Source organism: Saccopteryx bilineata, chromosome 5 (genome assembly GCF_036850765.1).
Source record: "Saccopteryx bilineata isolate mSacBil1 chromosome 5, mSacBil1_pri_phased_curated, whole genome shotgun sequence".
NCBI classification, from domain to species: domain Eukaryota; kingdom Metazoa; phylum Chordata; class Mammalia; order Chiroptera; family Emballonuridae; genus Saccopteryx; species Saccopteryx bilineata.
Genome location: NC_089494.1, coordinates 42,632,358 through 42,652,119, shown reverse-complemented (window position 1 = coordinate 42,652,119; position 19,762 = coordinate 42,632,358).

Sequence of the window (19,762 nt, the reverse complement as noted above, 5' to 3'; positions counted from 1 at the left end):
TTCAAAATATTATAAAAATTCAGACATAGAAATTTAGAAAATATAGAAATATATTAAGCTAGTTACCAAGACAAATAGTATACACAAAAAATGTAGAGAAAAAGATTTTAATGAAATGTCTATTTTAAAGAGAAATGACATATTTCTAAGCATTAATTTATAATCAATGGCATATAATTTGAGTCTAAAATTATAGCATAACTTTTTTTTCTGAGAACTATAAAAAATACACAAAAATCTAGGCTTTTATTGATCAATATAAAATGTACATTTATGTTTATATCAGGACTTATTCTTGATATATTGCATTATCAAGTGTTTATATTTATATTTCTTAAGAAGCTTGCTTGCTTCTTTATTTTTGATAATGAAATACTTAAAGATTTTAGAAACACTACCTTAGACTGAAACTAATTACTTATTTAAAAGCAATAAATATGTTAGTTAAGCAACCACTTGTTTTGTCTAGCAAAATAACTTGTCTTTTTAAAATGGTAAATGAGATTGTTACATTGATGTATATTATGTCAAGTCCACGTAAATGGCTTCATACAATTTATCATTTTCATGTAAAAATAAAAAATGTAATTTAAAATATTACTTTATTAAATTTAACATCTTTATACATATAATGTATTTTTTAATTATACATGTTTTTAATTTCATTTTTTGAAATAATATATAAATATTAGTTTTATAAATTACAGAGTTGAACAATGCTAAATTATTTCCCCTTTGTCATAATTCCCATTACTAATTTTAATTTATAGAATAGCTGGGTGATTTTAAGTACATGTCTTTAAAATACTCTTCCTAAAATCTTCTCCTTCCCCCAGAAATGGTCATTTCTTACATGCTTGTGTTATTACAGTTTCTTTGTTTGATAAAAGTATCCTATTCAATAGACCACATGCTTGTAAAGTATTTAATAAATTCTGGTTGATTTTCAAGGGATCACAGCTGGGAAACTATTCAAAAGATAATACCACTACTGAATATTGGGCAAAATTTTCAGATTCACAATAGACTATAAACTTTAAGCAATTATTACTTATAATAATCATGAAAATGGTATTTTTCTCTTTCTAAATAGACAAATAATCTCAGATTATAAATTAAGAAATAATTTTAAATGAATAACATAAAAGAATTTTTATTTATCACTACTTTCTTAAAACTTATTATGGGTTCATTTACCTTTAATAGGCAAACAACTATACTCTTAATTTAATTAATAGTAACGAAATTAAAAAATCAGAATCTTTGATTTCAACTTAAATATATTATTGTAACAGTACTGAATATGTTGTTAATTATAACATATATTAAAGAAAAAACCCACTTTCTAATGTTGATGTTTCTTTAGTCTTATAGATATCAGAAAGTATTCTACCTACCACACCAAAACCTGACATGTTTACAGTATGTTTTAAAGGTTTAAAAGGAAGAAGAAAATAACTCACTAGATTTACTATTATTTCTCAAACATGACTTACACACCTCTGAATGGACATTTTGCATTATAATAAATATCATTTTCCTTCAGCAAATGTAATAAGAATTGCTTGAAATTCTCTGTTTGATGTCATATCCTTAGTCTTATTTTTATGTTAATTAAATGAGATGTCTCTGCATTGATGGTTCTTCAATGAGATACTGAAAATATAATTGGATATTAGCACTGCCAATGTATTTTCCTCAGACAATCAGAGAAGACATTTAAAAAAAGTCTAAAAATAAAATATAGAAGATTAATAAATCCAAGAGCTGGTTTTCTGAAAAGATAGATAAGATAAATAAAATTTTAGCCCAACTAATAAAAAAAGAAAGAAGAAAAATAAATATAATCAAAAATGAAAGAGAAAAAGTAATTGCCAACATAAAAGAAAAGGAAGGATGATAAGAAAATATAATGAACAACTACATGCCAACAAGTTGGACAATCTAAAAGAAATGGATAGAGTGCTAGGAATATATCTCTATTTAATAAAGGCTACATATGAAAAACAAACCATTTCCTATGAAGTAACCCTGGCTATTATTCTCTTATCCGTGCTGCTAATAAGCAGCTCCTTTACACTGTCTACCCTTATTACAACCCAAGAACAGCTAACATCATACTCAGTGGGAACAAAACAAAAACATTTCCCTTAAAAAAGAAACATGAAAGGATGTCCCTTTTACTCCTTTTATGAAATATAGTATTGCAAATCTTAGTCACAGGAATCAGATAAGAAGAAGGTATCTAAATTAAAAAGAAAGAAGTAAAACTGTCATTATTTGAAGATGACTTAATACTTTATATGGAAAACCCTAAGATTCCTCCCCAAAACTACTGGAAGTGATAAACAAATTCATTAAATTAGCAAAACACAAAATAAATCTCAAGAAATTGGTTGCACTTTTATATACCAATAAATAACATATCAAAAAGGGAAACAAAGAAAACAATCTCATTATCAATTGCATCAAAAAATAAAATAAGTTAGATGACGTCAGAGTAATGGCGGGGTAGGAAGCGATACCGATAAATCTCCCCCAAAACTCAACAAGATCTTCAACCAGAAACAGAAAAACCTATACTTGGAGCTTCCAGATGCTTCGCAATACACCCAAAGGTATGATTGAGTGAAAAATTGGCTAAATATATAACCAAACCCCGAAGGAAATAGGGAGTAAGAAATGCTCCTCCTTCCTCACTAACCTAAACAGGGCGGCTTTCTCTGGTAACTGTGAATATAGAAACTGAGGTGGGCAAAGAGGGTGAATAGATCCAGGCCACCGCGGCACAAACGGCCGAACCAGGCTGTGGCATAGAGATCCAAGCCGAGGAAAATCTGATCCTGTGGCAACCCGGGCAATACAAGCTAACACTTGCGCCAAACCCAAACAAAGAAAGAAAAGCAGAGCAGCCATTTTACCCGGACTCCTGGTCGGTGCGCAGTTAGTGGGCGAGAATTTCTTCCTGGGAAAGCCAGGCACGGGAGGGAGTGAGAACTAATTCCAACGGTGGAGATTTTCCGTGCTGGAGGGTGTTTCACTCAGAGGGAACCGCGGCCGGCCTCATATCCTGGTTTGCGCACGCAGATAAGGAGTGAGCAATTCCTCCGAGTGCCTCGGCAGTGCGCACCCGTGTTATCGCACAGAGGGGCAGAGTCAGGGGCCTTTGTGTGGGCCAAAGCGGAATCTCGAGCTGCCCCAGCGCCTTGCAAAAGCCGCGCACGGGGACGGAGCAAGACTCAATTCCAACGGTGGAGATTTTCCGTGCTGGAGGGTGTTTCACTCAGAGGGAACCACGGCCGGCCTCATATCCTGGTTTGCGCGCGCAGATAAGGAGTGAGCGATTCCTCCGAGTGCCTCGGCAGTGCGCGCCCGTGTTATCGCACAGAGGGGCAGAGTCAGGGGCCTTTGTGTGGGCCAAAGAGGAATCTCGAGCCGCCCCAGCGCCTTGCAAAAGCCGCGCACGGGGACGGAGTGAGACTCAATTCCAACACTACAACTTTTCCCTGCGGTTGGGGGTTTCACTCAGAGCATGAGACTGCAGGCTGGATATCCTGGTCGCAGACAGTGAGTGAGAGTTTCCTCCAAGCGCCCCGGAAGTGGGCGCCCGCTTGTGTTACCGGACAGAGTGGCAGAGCCAGAGGTCTTTGAGTGGGCAGAAAGCCCGCCTGATTATGCTAGCAGCTCTGACTGACTGAGCCTTACCCAGAGCCCTGTGCTGAGTGGAAATAGAGTGGGGAGTTGCCAGCTCTTTGAGCCTCTTACTATCCAGGCAGAGGCAGCAGCAACCCCATAGCTGGATTATCAGGCTACTAATTAAGGAAGGAAAGACTAGGAGAAAGGCTCCAGGAACACAGACTCTCTCGCTGTCGGAGCCTATAAATGCTATTGAGCTTCGACTGCCAACGAGACTAAAGCACAATACATGACATTGCCATAGAGACTTATCAACTGCAAACCTCTACCTGAGCATGCCAAAGGGGCAGAACCCGGGGTACAGAGTCACCGACCAGGAAGAGGAAGAGAAAAGAAAAAGCAAGAAGATAACCTCTCAAAATCAAGAATAATCTGCAGACTTTATAACCTATCCCATTTTATTATATTTGTTCGTTTGTTTCTCTTATCTTCATTCTTGATACTTTTTTTTCCTCCTCCAATTTGGCCGATTAACTCTCTACCGGTCTTACTCTCTCCTCTCCTTGAACTACACTACCCATAAGTGTTACATCTCCCATTATCTTTTCTCTTCTCTTCCTTTCTCTCTATGAGGGTAGCACTCCAAAACCCTTAACTCTCTCTCTCTCTCCTTTCTTTTTTCTTCTTTTAGTGGTTACCTCTTTTTTTCTCTCTCTTTCTTTTCTCCCTCTATATTAGTTTCTGCCTTTCTCCTTTACATCTCCTCTCATTCAAACCTCAATAACAAACAAATTATCTTATCTGGGACTCAAACCTATGTTTGTGGCATTTTGGGGGGTTTTTACTTCACCTTTTTAACTCACTAGCAGTGCTCTCATCCCTGGCTCTCCATATTATCTAGTTCTTGTTCCACTAAATACAATAGTAATTTTTTAATTTGTCCCCCCATTTTTCTGTTTTCCTCTTATTCCTCTCATCATAACTCTTAGACAACCAACACCTAAAAGCAAATCATTTCATTCTTGACCCAAATTTTTTCCTTATTTGCTTTTTGTGGGTCCATATGCTCTTTTTTTTGCTTTTTTCTTTCCTTTTTTTTTTTTTTTTTTTTTGCCCCTTTATTACTTTTCCCCAATTCAGGCCCTCCATCACAGGCATTGTTTGTTATAATTCACAGTCCACCACAAGATTTTCTCAAAAAAGAGGGGAGAGGAGAGGAGAGGAAAAAAGGAGGGGGGGAATAATTTCCTTTTTTTTAATTTTTATTTTATTTTTCTTTATTTCATTATTAATTTTTTAAAAAAAAAAAAACTCTTCGATTTTTTATTTTTTTATTGTTATTTTTTTTTAACTTTTTATTCTTTATTAAATCTCATTAATACTATCAACAAAACCACCCTCAGATGCCATTAAGGAAGAGAAAATCAAATATCATGGATACAAAAGAAAGAGAGGTAACACAGCTAGATGAGGAAAAATCTATGGAGAAAAAATTTAATATTAGAAACTTTGGAGCTAAATGACAGAGAATTCAAGATAGAAATCCTAAAAATCCTCCGAGATATACAAGAAAACACAGAAAGGCAATTTAGGGAGCTCAGAAAACAACTCAATGAACACAAAGAATATATGTCCAAGGAAATTGAAACTATAAAAACAAATCAAACAGAGATGAAAAACTCAATTCACGAGCTGAAAAACGAAATAACAAGGTTAGCTAATAGAACAGGTCAGATAGAAGAGAGGATTAGTGAAATAGAAGACAAGCAACTTGAGGCACAACAGAGAGAAGAAGAAAGAGACTCAAAAATTAAAAAAAATGAGATAGCCCTACAAGAATTATCTGACTCCATCAAAAAGAATAACATAAGAATAATAGGTATATCAGAGGGAGAAGAGAGAGAAAATGGAATGGAGAACATACTCAAACAAATAATAGATGAGAACTTCCCAAGCCTGTGGAAAGAACTAAAGCCTCAAGTTCAAGAAGCAAACAGAACTCCGAGTTTTCTTAACCCCAACAAACCTACTCCAAGGCATATCATAATGAAATGGACACAAACCAACAGCAAAGAAAAAATTCTCAAGGCAGCCAGGGAAAAGAAGAATACAACATATAAAGGAAGGCCCATTAGATTATCATCAGATTTCTCAGCAGAAACTCTACAAGCTAGAAGAGAGTGGACCCCAATATTTAAAGTCCTGAAAGAGAGGAACTTTCAGCCACGAATACTATACCCATCAAAGCTATCCTTCAAATACGAAGGAGAAATAAAAACATTCACAGATACAGAAAAGATGAGGGAATTTATCATCATAAAACCCCCACGCCAGGAATTACTAAAGGGGGTTCTCCAATCAGATACAAAGAACAAAAAAAAACAGAGCCACAAGTAAAAGCTCCAAGAAGAACACAATAAAACCAAATTTAAACTGTGACAACAACAAAAAGAAAGAGGGGGAGAAGATGGAGATTAACAGTAGCAAAGGACGATGGAGTGCAAAAGTACTCACCAAATAGTTCGCTACAATGAACAGGGTAGGGACCCTTTTCATTACTCAAAGGTAACCACCATTGAAAAAACCACCACAGAAGCACATGAGATAAAAAAGATAGCAACAGAGGAAAGATGTATGGAATACAACCAAATAAAAACAAAAGATAGAAAAACGAAAGAGAAGGATCAAACAAGACACAAAACTAAAGGAAAGCAAGATATAAAATGGCGATAGGGAACTCACAAGTATCAATAATTACACTAAATGTAAACGGATTAAACTCACCAATAAAAAGGCACAGAGTAGCAGAATGGATTAAAAAAGAAAATCCAACTGTATGCTGCCTACAGGAAACTCATCTAAGTAACAAGGATAAAAACAAATTCAAAGTGAAAGGCTGGAAAACAATACTCCAAGGAAATAACATCCAAAAAAAAGCAGGTGTAGCAATACTCATATCGGATAATGCTGACTACAAGACAGGAAAAGTACTTAGAGACAAAAATGGCCATTTCATAATGGCTAAGGGGACACTGAATCAAGAAGACATAACAATTCTTAATATATATGCACCAAACCAAGGAGCACCAAAATATATAAGACAGCTACTTATTGATCTTAAAACAAAAACTGACAAAAATACAATCATACTTGGAAACCTCAATACACCGCTGTCGGCTCTAGATCGGTCATCCAAACAGAGAATCAACAAAGACATAGTGGCCTTAAACAAAACACTAGAGCACCTGGATATGATAGACATCTACAGGACATTTCATCCCAAAGTGACTGAGTATACATTTTTCTCCAGTGTACATGGATCATTCTCAAGAATTGACCATATGTTGGGCCACAAAAACAACATCAGCAAATTCAAAAAAATTGAAGTTGTACCAAGCATATTTTCTGATCATAAAGCCTTGAAACTAGAATTCAACTGCAAAAAAGAGGAAAAAATCCCACAAAAATGTGGAAACTAAACAACATACTTTTAAAAAATGAATGGGTCAAAGAAGAAATAAGTGCAGAGATCAAAAGATATATACAGACTAATGAAAATGACAATACGACATATCAGAATCTATGGGATGCAGCAAAAGCAGTGATAAGAGGGAAGTTCATATCGCTTCAGGCATATATGAACAAACAAGAGAGAGCCCAAGTGAACCACTTAACTTCTCACCTTAAGGAACTAGAAAAAGAAGAACAAAGACAACCCAAAAGCAGCCGAAGAAAGGAGATAATAAAAATCAGAGCAGAAATAAATGAAATAGAGAACAGAAAAACTATAGAAAAAATTAATAGAACAAGGAGCTGGTTCTTTGAAAAGATCAACAAAATTGACAAACCCTTGGCAAGACTTACCAAGGAAAAAAGAGAAAGAACTCATATAAACAAAATCCAAAATGAAAGAGGAGAAATCACCACGGACACCGTAGATATACAAAGAATTATTGTAGAATACTATGAAAAACTTTATGCCACTAAATTCAACAACCTAGAAGAAATGGATAAATTCCTAGAAAAATACAACCTTCCTAGACTGAGTCAAGAAGAAGCAGAAAGCCTAAACAGACCTATCAGTAGAGAAGAAATAGAAAAAACCATTAAAAACCTCTCCAAAAATAAAAGTCCAGGCCCTGACGGCTATACCAGCGAATTTTATCAAACATTCAAAGAAGACTTGGTTCCTATTCTACTCAAAGTCTTCCAAAAAATTGAAGAAGAAGCAATACTTCCAAACACATTGTATGAGGCCAACATAACCCTCATACCAAAACCAGGCAAGGATGGCACAAAAAAAGAAAACTAAAGACCAATATCTCTAATGAATACAGATGCTAAAATACTAAACAAAATACTAGCAAATCGAATACAACAACATATTAAAAAAATAATACATCATGATCAAGTGGGATTCATCCCAGAATCTCAAGGATGGTTCAACATACGTAAAACGGTTAATGTAATACACCATATCAACAAAACAAAGAACAAAAACCACATGATCTTATCAATAGATGCAGAAAAGGCTTTCGATAAAATACAACACAATTTTATGTTTAAGACTCTCAACAAAATGGGTATAGAAGGAAAATATCTCAACATGATAAAGGCCATATATGATAAACCATCAGCTAACATCATATTAAATGGCACTAAACTGAAGGCTTTCCCCCTTAAATCAGGAACAAGACAGGGTTGTCCACTCTCTCCACTCTTATTTAATGTGGTACTAGAGGTTCTAGCCAGAGCAATCAGACAAGACAAAGAAATAAAAGGCATCCATATCGGAAAAGAAGAAGTAAAGGTATCACTTTTTGCAGATGATATGATCCTATACTTCGAAAACCCCAAAGAATCCACAAAAAGACTACTAGAAACAATAAGCCAATACAGTAAGGTCGCAGGATACAAAATTAACATACAGAAGTCAATAGCCTTTCTATATGCCAACAATGAAACAACTGAGAAGGAACTCAAAAGAATAATCCCCTTCACGATTGCAACAAAAAAAATAAAATACTTAGGAATAAACATAACAAAGAATGTAAAGGACTTATATAATGAAAACTATAAACCATTGTTAAGGGAAATCGAAAAAGATATAATGAGATGGAAGAATATACCTTGTTCTTGGCTAGGAAGAATAAATATAATCAAGATGGCTATATTACCCAAAGCAATATACAAATTTAATGCAATTCCCATCAAACTTCCAATGACATTTTTTAAAGAAATAGAGCAAAAAATCATCAGATTTATATGGAACTATAAAAAACCCCGAATAGCCAAAGCAATCCTAAAGAAAAAGAATGAAGCTGGGGGCATAACAATACCTGACTTCAAACTCTATTATAGGGCCACGACAATCAAAACAGCATGGTATTGGCAGAAAAATAGACACTCAGACCAATGGAACAGAATAGAAAGTCCAGAAATAAAACCACATATATATAGTCAAATAATTTTTGATAAAGGGGCCAATAACACACAATGGAGAAAAGAAAGCCTCTTCAATAAATGGTGCTGGGAAAACTGGAAAGCCATATGCAAAAGAATGAAACTGGACTACAGTCAATCCCCCTGTACAAAAATTAACTCAAAATGGATCAAAGATCTAAACATAAGACCTGAAACAATTAAGTACATAGAAGAAGACATAGGTACTCAACTCATGGACCTGGGTTTTAAAGAGCATTTTATGAATTTGACTCCAATGGCAAGAGAAGTGAAGGCAAAAATTAATGAATGGGACTACATCAGACTAAGAAGTTTTTGCTCAGCAAGAGAAACTGATAACAAAATAAACAGAAAGCCAACTAAATGGGAAATGATATTTTCAAACAACAGCTCAGATAAGGGCTTAATATCCAAAATATACAAAGAACTCATAAAACTCAACAACAAACAAACAAACAATCCCATAAAAAAATGGGAAGAGGATACGAATAGACACTTCTCCCAGGAAGAAATACAAATGGCCAACAGATATATGAAAAGATGCTCATCTTCTTTAGCTATTAGAGAAATGCAAATCAAAACGGCAATGAGATACCACCTCACACGTGTTCGATTAGCTGTTATTAGCAAGTCAGGTAATAGCAAATGTTGGAGAGGCTGTGGAGAAAAAGGAACCCTCATCCACTGTTGGTGGGAATGTAAAGTAGTACAACCATTATGGAAGAAAGTATGGTGGTTCCTCAAAAAACTGAAAATGGAACTACCTTATGACCCAGCAATTCCTCTACTGGGTATATATCCCCAAAACTCAGAAACATTGATACGTAAAGACACATGCAGCCCCATGTTTATTGCAGCATTGTTCACAGTGGCCAGGACATGGAAACAACCAAAAAGCCCATCAATAGATGACTGGATAAAGAAGATGTGGCACATATACACTATGGAATACTACTCAGCCATAAGAAATGATGACATTGGAACATTTACAGCAAAATGGTGGGATCTTGATAACATGATACGAAGCGAAATAAGTAAATCAGAAAAAAACAAGAACTGTATTATTCCATACGTAGGTGGGACATAATAGTGAAACTAAGAGACATTGATAAGAGTGTGGTGGTTACGGGGGGAAGGGGGAATGGGGGAGGGAAAGGGGGAGGGGGAGGGGCACAGAGAGAACAAGATAGAGGGTGACGGAGGACAATCTGACTTTGGGTGGTGGGTATGCAACATAATTGAACGACAAGATAACCTGGACTTGTTATCTTTGAATATATGTATCCTGATTTATTGATGTCACCCCATTAAAAAAATAAAATTATAAAAAAAAATAAAATAAAATAAAATAAAATACTTAGGAATAAGTTCAATAAAGGAAGTAAAAGACCTGTACTAGGAATATTGTAAGACACTGAAGAAATAAATTGGAAAAGATACAAATAAATGCAAGCATATACCATACCCATGGATAAAAATTAACATTATTAAAATGTCCATATTACCAAATCAATTTAGAGCAGTGGTTCCAAACTTTTTGAAGTCAGGGTGCATTTAAAATTCTACAAATAACTGTAGGTAAACTATATACAAATTTCTGAGAAATATGTTATAATAATTAAGTCAAATATTTAAATATAAAGTCTAAGTGTGCTTTTATGGTAATTAAACAAAATAAATATGACAAAATTAAATTTATTTTGGCATTAAAAACATTTTTATGTTACATTTTTTGAGTTATACTTTTTAGAATTTGTAAAAAAGAAGGATTCAAAAATTTAAAAACAACAAAAAAGTAATCCATATATATATATGAATATATAGATACATTCTTAGTAAGATTTAGTATATTCGGCAGGTCCCAGCATGAATGTGTTGTTTTTTTATTCTTGTGTTTATGAGAAACATGAGCCTGTTGTGTCCTAGCGATTTCTTCAATGTTTGGGCATACATTTGAAAGGCAAACTCTCATTTCCTCGTCAATAATTGAAGAATTCCTCTCTTTTTACTCTTAATTATATTGAGTGCAGAAAACCTCCACCATGCATATCATCTTAATTTACACTAAACAGAGGATAGAAGAAACTTGCCTCCAGTCTTTTCAGGGAACATGGGGGTAGTATAAATAATCCAGCACCACAGCTTAACAGCCTTTTGCAACCTAATCAGGCAAGTGAGGTGGGGGTGGGGGTGGGGGGGTGGGCAGACTGTCAGCTTACAGCCAATTCCCCACACCTCTGTTCCACAAAAATCTATACTCCAAAAATCCTGTTGGTTTTTTGGTCCCCAACAGGCACATATTTCTCTGGAATGCCATAGGGCACACCTGGAAATCTTCTAGGGCAGTGATTTTCAACTTTGCTTCTCACACACTCATAAACTAATTACTAAAGAAAAAGGGGCCCTGACCTCTTCCTCTTTAGTAACTTGTTTATTTGTGCCATGAGATGAAAATGGTTGTATTTAGTCAGGGGCAATGACCTTAGTAATTAGTGTGTGTTTGTGCCATGAAAAAAAAGGTTGAAAATCACTGTTCTAGGGTGCACCAGTGTGCCCTGATGCACACTTTGAGAACCACTGATTTAGTGATTCAATGCAATTCCAATCAGGACCAATGGGATATTTCATAGAACTAGAACAAATATTCCAAAAATTTGTATGGAACCACAAAAAAAAACAAATAGTCACAGAAATCTTGAGAAAGAAGAACAAAATTGGAGGAATCATTCTACCTGATACCAAACCATACTACAAGGACATAATAGTCAAAACAGCATGTTACTAATATAAAAATGGACATATAGATGTATAGAATGAAATAGAATAGAAAGCCCAGAAATAAAGCCACACATACATTGTTAATTAATATTTGACAAAGAAGGCAAGAACATACAATGATGTTAAAACAATATATTCAATAAATAATTTTGGAAAAATTGGACAGATACTTGCAAAATAAATGAATAAATCAACAACTGTTGATGAGGATGTAGAGAAAAGGGTACCCTCATGCACTGTTGGTGGGAAGGCAGACTAGTGTAGTCACTGTGAAGAAGAGTATGAAGTTACCTCAAAAAATTAAAAATGTGGAATTGACTTATGAGCCAGTGATTTTACTTCTGAGAACACACACACACACAATTTGAAAGAATATATACACCCTGATGTTCATTTCAGCATTATTTACAATTAACAAGATTTGGAAGCAGCCCAAGTACCCATCAATACATGAGTTGATAAAAAATGCCATGGTAAGCCCTTGCCAGTGGGCTCAATTGTAGAGCGTCAGTTCAATATGTGGAAGTCCCATGTTCAATTCCCAGTCAGAGCACATAAAAGAAGTGACCATCTGCTTCTCCACGTCTCTCCCTCTTGCTTCTCTCTTTTTTTCTCTCTCTCTCCCCCCATCCCACAGCCATGGCTCAAATGCTTTGAGCAAAGTTGGTCCCAGGTGCTGAGGATGGTTGCATGGCCTCACCTCAGATGCTAAAATAGCTTGGTTGCAGATCAACAAAGCAGCAGCCCCAGATGGGCAGAACATTGCCCCAGTAGGGGGCTTGCCAGGAGGATCCTGTTGGGAGAGCATGCCAGAGTCTGTCTCTCTGCCTCCCTGCCTCTCTTGCTTAATTAAAAAAAAAAAAAAAAAAAAAAAAAAGCTGTGGTACATTTCTCTTTTGGAAAACGTGTATGGACCTAGGGAGTTTATTACTAAGGAAATAGGCAGTCAGAGAAAGACAAATACCATATGATTTCACTTTTCTGGAAAATCTAATGTACAAAATAAATAAACAAACAAAATAGAAACAGACTCATAGCTACAGAGAATAGACTAACAGCTGTCAGAGGTGAGGGGAGTTGGAGAATGGGTGAAAAGATGAAGGGATTAAGCAAAAAAAAAAAAAAAGAAAGAAAAGAAAAGACAAACTCAGACACAGACAAAAATGTGGTAATTACCTGAGGGGATGGGGAGTGGGGGGAAGATAGAAGAGGGGAAGGGGGTATAAATGGTGATGGAAGGAGACTTGACTTGGCATTTTGAGCACACAAAACTATACACATAAGGTATATTATAGAATTGTACACTTGAATCCTATGTAATTTTATTAATGTATATCACCTCATCAAATTCAATAAAAAATTCAAAATACAATAAGTACCATTTGACATATACAAAACATATAACAAGAATACTCAAAAATTAAATGGAGGACTGACTCAGCCATCTCTACGCTGTGGATTGTAATTTTCTGCCAAGTCTTTAGACAGGTAAATTTGTTTTACTTCTCTGAACATATCATTTCAGCTATGTCTTAATAAGTAAGATTAAGGGCTAATCAGTTAAACTGTTTATGTCTAAGAGTTATAGAATAAAAGTTTCAAACCCTAGATATTTCTGACATTATCAGGGCTCAGATGTAAGTCACTAGGTCTTAAGAAGCAAAAATTTTGCCACTAAATAGCAGCACTTTTTCACTGGCTGTTATTATTATGTTTCTAAATATCCCGATAAATATTAAAACAGGAGTATTTACAAAAGGGATTCATGTATTTTAGATAAGAGCACATGATAGAAACTATAAATTAGCTCTCAAAGCCCTGGCCGGTTGGCTCAGCGGTAGAGCGTCGGCCTGGCGTGCGGGGGACCCGGGTTCGATTCCCGGCCAGGGCACATAGGAGAAGCGCCCATTTGCTTCTCCACCCCCCCTCCTTCCTCTCTGTCTCTCTCTTTCCCTCCCGCAGCCAAGGCTCCATTGGAGCAAAGATGGCCCGGGCGCTGGGGATGGCTCCTTGGCCGCTGCCCCAGGCGCTAGAGTGGCTCTGGTCTTGGCAAGAGCGTCGCCCCTGGTGGGTGTGCCGGGTGGATCCCGGTTGGGCGCATGCGGGAGTCTGTCTGACTGTCTCTCCCCGTTTCTAGCTTCAGAAAAATACAAAAAAAAAAAATTAGCTCTCAAATTTTATTTTCTTTGCCTCTGAAGGTTTTCTATCTCAGTATACACATCTTCTGTGAAATATATGTAAACCCAATTTAATTTAGTTTTAGTTCTTTTGTTTGCTCCTCCCTGAAATTCTAACTTAACCAATTAGTGTGACTTAGCCAAAATTGTGAACTTCAGGAAATAACTTGTTAGGCACCTTGTACCAGATTAAAAATTACTTGTACTTTTGTCATTGAAACAAAATAATAGATGTATGTTAATAAGAAGCATAGGGTCTGTTTTTCTAGCAATGACACAAGAACAGGAGGTATTAAATATTAATCAAATAAAGATTTTAGTCCCTGTAGCAGTAAAAATGTAAGGTCAACATGGTGAGAATTTGTGATGGTACAAACAGGATTTTTAAAGGTGATAAAATATTTTAATGTTACTTTCAGGTATATAAATTCTTTTATTTAGCTTAATGTAGAAAATTATAAACAATTGATAATTTGTGCATTATTTTTCAACTTTAAATGCATTCTCACCAGTATCTCATTTGGATTTTTAAACAATGCAATGTAGATGTTCAATGTAGTCTTCTTAGTGAATAAAATGCAAATGCTGGAAGGGAACAGATTTCATGCTCCAGTATTGGAGTAATAAAAAAATCAGAATCTTAGTGCTTATTCTCATTTTATATTTTAAAGACATTCATCTATGTTATGAGTTTTTACATGGCCCATTATTTTTATGCATAATGTCACAATAGTTTTCATCCAGGAAATATATATAACTTTCTTTGACTATTTAAATACCTTCTAAACAGTTCATAAAAGTACTTCAAAAATTATAATTTTATTTCAACATGTATTAGACTGTCATTTATTTTTCCAGAAAAGGAGTTTTGCTTTCTCTTACTCTCTATAAAGTATGTTGACATTCATCTTAGCTTACTTATAAAGGCAGTTAAAATAAATGACAGATACCCAAATTTACTGATCTCTACAGTATTAGGTGGGAGTTATTAAAAAGTTGTGTGTAAGGAACTAAAAGAATTTGACAGATTAAATCATATTTACTAACCTGGTGTTTGGATAATAAATTAATACAGGCTAATTTTATTTCTTGTCAAGCTTATTTTTTTCTTACACAGACAAAAACTCAAATGTTACAAGAGCAGCAATTTAAGTTCCACTTATGTTCTGCCCCAGAAAGAGGAGCAGAAATACATGACAAATCTAGGACTACATTAGGAGGCGGAGAGAGACTATCATATCCTTAGGCTCTTGATTGGCAGTGCTAATCAGGGCACGAGAATGCTCCTTTCCCAGGCCTCACCATCACTGTACTAACAAAACTTACAAGAAATATAATGTAAACCAAAAACTTGGATCTACAAAAAATAAAAAAAGTCTTGAGCATTGGATATGTAATAAACGAAAGTAAAATGCAATTTAAATATTTCTCTTTTAATTGCTCTGAAAAACTATTTGAATAAAAAATAGTAACAACCTCTTTTGTCTTTAGAGCTTATTTCAAACTAAAAACAAATAATGATATGTTAAAACTATTTTAAAAATGAATTAGGTTTTACAAGGTGATTACAGGAAATCACATAAAGTACTTCTGAATAAATAGGGCAAGATGCAGAAACATGTAATTACTTATATCTAGAAATTTCTAATGAGCAGTTTGTAAATGAGGTAAATAAAACAATAGCTACAATGTATTTGCTATATATGGTGCATATATATCTTTGACTTCAGATAAGTAAAAAGGAAAAATAAAAGCACAGTGATACCTTGAGATATGAGTTTAATTCGTTCTGTAACCGAGCTCGAGTCAACTCATATATCAAACAAATTTCTCCCATTCAAAATAATTGAAATAGATTTAATCTGTTCCAGCCCTGTAAAACATCCCAAACCATCTAAATTATAAAAAAGACATGTTTTTAATTAAGAAACACACATGGATGCTTTACTAATGCATAACAAAATATATGAAATAAAAAAAACCCCTGTTATTTAGTACTGTATTCTTACCTTGGAGACAGACGAGTGCAGCTAACAGGTGAGTGGAGGAGGAGGAGGAAGGGAGGAAGGGATGCAGGCACTGTAGACATGTAAACTAAAACTGCACTTTCTTAACACTAAATGTAAACTAAAATTGCATTTTCTTTACTTTAAACAAAACTAAAGCTGCACTTTTTTTTACTTAAAATGAAACCACAAAAACTTAATTGTAAAAAAATGTACTTTCTTAACTTTATAATTAACCTAAGCTTAACATTACATATTTTTAATTTAATCATCACCTGTTTTTCCTTTTTGGCTGCACTTTTGGCACTTTTCACTTGCAGGACTTTTGAATAAAAATCTATCCAAAGAGGTTTGCTTTTTCCAGCCTTTTAAAATGTTACAGAAATGTGATAAACAAGTATCATTAAAAAATGCTGAAGCAAGACCAGTTGAAACTTGTTCTGGGTGTTTCTTTTCAATGAAACTTGAAAGCTTCTCCCACATTGCCAGCATGTCTTTAATTTCACCTGTAGAAATCACTTCCTCTGACTCTACCTCCTCCGCACTACTAATCTCTTGCAGAAACTCTGTATGTTGCATCATCTGTAGCCCCTTCAACTCCTCAGTTGAGAGTTCCTCCTCTGTTCCTCTATGAGCTTGTGTAAGTCACCCTCATCAACCTCCAGACCCATCGACTTTCTGAGGAACACAATCTCCTCCAACACTTCTACCTCGGTCTCTGGTTCAAATCCTCCGAAGTCCCTGTCTGCAACAACATCAGGCCGTAACTTTTTTCATGCTGAGTTCAAGGTTCTGCTTGTAACCTCTTGCTATGCCAAGTCAATAATGCCTAAACATATCACGATGTTGAAGTGATGTTTCCAAAACACTCGAAGGGTTAGAATTGTATTCTCAGTCACCTCAAAGCAGCAGTGGAATAAATGCTTTTTTTTTGTTATTTTTTTATTACTTATTTAATTAATTGTGTTTACATAGATTCTACGGTCACCCCAAATGCATCCCCCAACCTCCATATTCCCCTCAACATCTCCCTTTTCTCCTCCCCACTTTACCCTCCCCCCTTCCCTTCAGGTTTATCACATCCTTTCCTCCCCTTTCCCTCTGTCTTCTTTTCCTCTGGTCCCCTTTGATCCCTCCTCTGTCTCAATTCTGTTCCTCAGTTCTCACTGTTCATTGGATTCCTCAAATGAGTGAGGTCATATGCCATTTTTCTTTCTCTGCCTGGCTTATTTCACTCAACATAATAGTTTCCAGGTCCATCCATGTTATCACAAAAGGTAATATTTCCTTCTTTTTCATGGCCCCATAGTATTCCATTGTATATATGTACCACTGCTTTTTAATCCACTCATCCACTGATGGACACTTGGGCTGTTTCCAGATCTTTGCTATTATGAACAATGCTGTCATAAACATGGGAATGCATTTCTTTTTTTCAATTGATGATATGGTATTTTGGGGGTATATTCCTAAAAGTGGGATGGCTGGGTCAAAAGGCAGCTCCATTTTTAATTTTTTGAAGAATCTCTATATTGTTTTCCACAATGGCTGCACAAGTCTGCATTCCCACCAGCAGTGCAGGAGGTTTCCCCTTTCTCCACATCCTCGCCAGCACCTATTGCATATTGTTTTGTTAATGAGCACCATTCGCACTGGTGTGAGGTGGTTTTAATTTGAATTTATCTAATGATTAGTGATGTTGAACATTTTTTCATTTGTCTATTGGCCATCTGTATGTTCTCTTTGGAGAACTGTCTATTCATTTCTTTGGACAATTTTTGATTGGATTGTTTGTTTTCCTGGTGTTGAGTTTTACAAGTTCTTTATAAACTTTGGTTATTAACCTCTTATCAGACGTATTGTTGAATATCTTCTCCCATTATGTAAAACTATTATTATTTGCAGATGATCTGATACTGTATATAGAAAACCCTAAAGTCTCAGTCAAAAAACTACTCAACCTGATAAATGAATTCAGCAAAGTGGCAGGGTATAAAATTAATACATAAAAATCAGAGGCATTTTTATACACCAACAGTAAATTGTCAGAAAGAGAAATTAAGGAAACAATCCATTTCCCTATTGCAAAAATAAAAAATAAAATACCTAGGAGTAAACTTAACAAAGGAGGTTAAAGGCTTGCACTTGTAAAATTATAAAACATTAATAAAAACAATCAAGGAAGATACAAACAAGTGTAAGCATATACCCTGTTCATGGATAGGATGAATAAACATCATTAAAATGTCTATATTACACAAATCAATTTATAAATTCAATGCAATACCAGTGATATACTTCAAAGATATAGAAAACATATTCGAAAAATTTATATGGAACCAAAAAAACCACGAATAGCCTCAGCAATCTTGAAAAGGAAGAATAAAGTGGGAGGTGTAAGGTCAGTGGATAATGGGGAGAGTTCAGGCCTGCGAACTTTGGCTAGGACTGCCCACAACCAAGCATGCCAAAAGAAACTTCCCTGGAGCCCTTTGGAAAACAGTGACCATCTGCCAGCCAGTGAGATCTCACCATGTCATATTAGCTCGACCCCCCTAGGGACCCTTTAAATATCTCCCATATGGGTCACCACTTGTGACTTCCCTGACCCCATCTTTGTTCAGGGCCAGGGAACCTCGCCAGACAGGATGTGTGCTCTGTACTCAATAAGGCCTTTTACTATTCCACACTTCCTGGCTTTAGCCCCTTCCTTCCTTCTCGGCGGGGAAAAATACCTTATATTTTGATGCCGAAACCTGGGAGGAGTTTGAAGTCCACAAGGACCGCTCCTCTTCCCGTCCCCTCCGAGAAAGAACCAGGATCTTCGACCTTCCATGCACTTCAGTGCACGGTGCCGTAAGTCTCCTGCCTCCAGCCTTCCCCTCAGTTCTTTCTACCGAGACTCCCTGTCTGAAACCGTAGCTATGTCAGGTAAGTCTTTTCCATTCCAAGTGAGTGTGCTTGTGAGATGTCCAGAGCATATCCACTTTACCTTTTCTGTCCATGGCCAGACCTTGAGTTTTAGAATGCTGATACTCAAATCTGGCCCCTCCAAACACTGAGGGTGGCTGTGGGGGCACAGGAATCTACCTCCTTAAAGAAGAATAAACTGTTCTTCTCTGCTGTGGCCAGGCCACAGAACCCACTGAATTAGCCGCCTGAAGGGACTTTCAGTTTTAACACCCTCACCAATTTAACTATCGCTAAAAAAGCTGGGAGCTGGTTGGAGATCTCTTACATTCGCGGCTTCTAATTATTTGCGCACCCGTCCTTAATGTCTGTGCCGCCTTTTCCAACACGCAGGCCCGTTTTCTGGCCATAGAAACCACACCTAAAACTTCCACTCCTAATCTTTCCTTCTCCACGGACTCCCAACTCTCTCTGCCTCCTGTCTGACCCCCGGGGGTGACACTCTCTCAGGACTTTTCTCTGGTCCCTCTGCAGACCTCTTTTGTGCTTGAGTCTCTTTCCTCTGAGAGCCCCGTCTCCTCCCTTTGCAAAATCTTGTTTCTTATTCACCACTACCACTCTCTTTCTCCTCCCCTGCTGGCCAGAGCCCCCTCCCTTCTTCACTGTGTTCTTAAACCCCTCCTCCGTCAGGCCTTTCTCCACCTAATATTGGCTCTTACACCAGTTTACAGGACCCCAAGGCCCAACTCAATTTTCTTGGAGGATGTTCTGGCCCTGTCTTGCCTTTGGCTC